Source organism: Chiloscyllium punctatum, chromosome 45 (assembly GCF_047496795.1).
Source record: "Chiloscyllium punctatum isolate Juve2018m chromosome 45, sChiPun1.3, whole genome shotgun sequence".
Taxonomy (NCBI): domain Eukaryota; kingdom Metazoa; phylum Chordata; class Chondrichthyes; order Orectolobiformes; family Hemiscylliidae; genus Chiloscyllium; species Chiloscyllium punctatum.
This window is the reverse complement of record NC_092783.1, coordinates 31,266,562-31,269,858: the sequence shown is the minus strand read 5'-3', so window position 1 is coordinate 31,269,858 and position 3,297 is coordinate 31,266,562. Positions and strand designations below refer to the sequence as shown.

General features: G+C 43.6%; 1 non-coding gene across 1 annotated transcript; it reads right to left on the bottom strand.

Moving 5' to 3' along the window:
- Window positions 1-1,160: 1,160 nt before the first annotated feature.
- On the bottom strand, window positions 1,161-1,263 carry LOC140467528 (U6 spliceosomal RNA). The gene has a single exon (XR_011955490.1). It is a non-coding gene; the product is annotated as a U6 spliceosomal RNA (small nuclear RNA).
- Window positions 1,264-3,297: the final 2,034 nt, after the last annotated feature.

Genomic DNA, 3,297 nt, shown 5'->3' with positions numbered 1-3,297 from the left:
GTCCCCCTAATCTATCCCAAAATTATCCATGTGCTTATCTAAGGATTGTTTATATCTCCCTATTGTGGCTGAGTTGACTAAAATAGCAGGTAGGGCATTCCATGTCTATACTACTCTCTACATAAAGAACTTGCCTCTGGTATCTGTCTTCAATCTATCACCCCTCAATTTGTAGGTATGCCCCCTCGTACAAGCTGACGTCATCATCCTAGGAAAAAGACTTTCACTGTCTACTCTATCTAATCCTCTGATCTTCTTGCATGTCTCTATAAAATCCCCTCTTAGCCTTCTTCTTGCCAATGAGAACAGGTTGAAGTCTCTCAGCCTTTCCTCATAAGACCTTCTATCCAGACCTGGCGACATCCTGGTAAATCTCCTCTGCACCTTTTCCAATGTTTTCACATCCTTCCCGAAATATGGGGACCAGAACTATACACAATATTCCAAGTGTGGCCACATTCGTGTTTTGTATAGTTGCAGTATGATATTGCGACTCTGGAACTCAGTCCCTTTATGAATGAAACCTAACACACCATATGCCTTCTTAACAGCGCTATCCATCTGGGTGGCAACTTTCAGGGATCTATGTACATGGACTCCAAGATCCCTCTGCACATCCACACTACCAAGAATCTTTCCATCGACCCAGTACTCTGCCTTCCTTTTATTCTTCCCAAAGTGCATCACCTCACATTTAGCTGCATTGAACTCCATTTGCAACCTCTCAGTCCAATTCTGCAGTTTATCCAAGTCCCCCTGCAACCTGTAACATTCTTCCACACTGTCCACTACTCCACCTACTTTAGTGTTGTCCACAAATTTACTAATCCTTCCACCTATCCCTGCATCTAAGTAATTTATAAAAATGAAACAGCAGTGGTCCCAAAACAGATCCTTGTGGCAGACCACTAGTAACCAGACTCCAGGCTGAATATTTTCAATCAACCAACATTCGCTGCCTTCCTTCAGAAAGCCAAACTGCTAAATCACCCTCGATTCCATGCCTTTGCATTATCTCCAACAGCCTACTATATGGAAGCTTATCAAAGGCTTTACTGAAGTCCATGTGTACCACGGCAACTACCCATCCTCATCTACATGCTTGGTCACCTTTTCAAAAAACTCAATGAGATTTGTGAGACACGACCTGCCCTTAACGAAGCCATATGGAACGCCTCACAAATTTGCGTGTCATCCTTGCGCAGGGGCCATGCTAATCTTCTCTGTATCATTCCAATTTTAGTATATGTGCTGCCAAAGCGAGTTTCCAGCATCTGCAGTCATTGTTTTTACCTCCTTAACGAAACCATGTTGACTATCTGAAATCAAATTATTGCTTGCTAGACGATTATAAATCTTATCTCTTATAATCCTTTCCAAAACCTTTCCTACAATAGAAGTAAGGCTCACTGGTTTATAATTACCTGGGTCATCTCTACTGCCCTTCTTGAACAAGGGCACAACAGTTGCAACCCTCCAGTCCTCTGGTACCGAACCTGTAGACAAAGACAACTCAAATATCAAAGCTAAAGGCTCTGCTACCTCCTCCCTAGTTTCCCAGAGTATCCTCGGATAAATCCCATCCGGCCCAGGGGACTTGTCTTCTTTCACTCCTCCTAGCATTGGTAGCACCTGTTCATAACTAACCTCGATCCTTTCTAGTCTAGGATCTCGTACCTCATTCTTCTCCTCTACAATATTCCCCTTTTCCTGAGTGAAAGCCGATGAGAAATGTTCATTTAGCACCTCTCTGAGCTCCACAGGGTCCACACTCAACTTCTCACTTCTGTTTTTGACTGGCCCTATTCCTACCCTAATCATCCTTTTGTTCCTCACATACCTATAGAAAGCTTTATGGTTCTCCTTTATTCTATTTGCTAAAGACTGCTCATGTCCTCTCTTTGCTCTTCTTAACTCTCTCTTTAATTCCTTCCTAGGTGACCTGTAACTCTCCATCGCCTCACCTGAACCATCTTGCCTCATCGATATATAAGCCTCCTTCTTCTTCGTAACAAGAAATGCAATTTCTGTTGTAAACCGCAGTTCCCTTACCTTATCACTGCCTCCCTGCCTGACAGGGACATGCCTATCAAGGACACACAATATCTGTTCCTTAAACCAGCTCCACATTTCTATTGTCTGCACCCCCTGCATTTTGCTACCCTATTCTATGCATTCTAATTCCTGCCTAATCGCATTATAATTACTTGCCCCATCAATAACTCTTGACATGTGGCAAGTATCTATCCCTTTCCATCGCTAAACTAAACATAACTGAATTATGGTCACTCTCTCCAAAGTACTCACCTATCACTAAATCTGGCCTGGTTCATTACTAAGCGCCAGATCCAATGTGCCCCCCCCCCCCCCCACCTCTTGTCGGCCCTTCGCCATGCTGTGTCAGGAAACCCTCCTGTACACATTGGACAAAAACTGATCCATCTAGATCAGAGTTATAGCATTTCCAGTCAATGTTGGGGAAGTTAAAGTCCCCCATAATGACCACCCTGTTCCTTTCACTCCTACCCAGAATAATTTTGCTAATCCTCTCTTCCACCGTCCTGGAACTCTGCAGAGGCCTATAAAAAACTCCAAGCAGTGTGACCGCTCCTCTCCTGTTTCTAACCTCAGCCCATACTACCTCAGTAGACGAGTTCTCATCAAAAGTTCTCTCAGCCACCGTTATACTATCCTTGACCAACAAGGCCACGCCTCCCCCTCTTTTACCGCCTTGCCTGTTCTTAATGAAAGATCTAAACCCTGGAACTTGCAACATCCATTCCTCACCCTGCTCTATCAATGTCTCCCAAATGGCCACAGCACCGAAGTCCCAGGTACCTATCCATGCTGTAAGCTCACCTACCTTATTTCAGATAAGTTAGGGTTTTGAGGGTTACGAGCCAAGTGCTTGCACATGGGACAAGCTATGGTTGCGATATCTGGTGCTGTACATCTCTGTGACTCGATGAACCTCCCATGGTTCACAAAAGCTGTCAAGGGGAGTATTCAGTCACAAACTAAAGAATTCAATTTGGTGAGCAATTGCCTCGGCCAGGTTTAGGATGCTTATTTTAGGAATCCGAAGCAGATAATATAAAGGGAAGAAAAGAAGAAAAAATGCTATAAAATAAATTGACGAGAGATAAAACCAAGCAGTGAAAGCTTTTCTGTGTATATAGAAAAAGATTCAGGGTGAGTGTGTGAGCCTTGGAAGAAAGCAAGTTATGGAAATGTATATGGGACACTAAGAGGGTGTGAATGGTGATTTGGTTAGAAGGAACAGGCAGGTAATTTAAA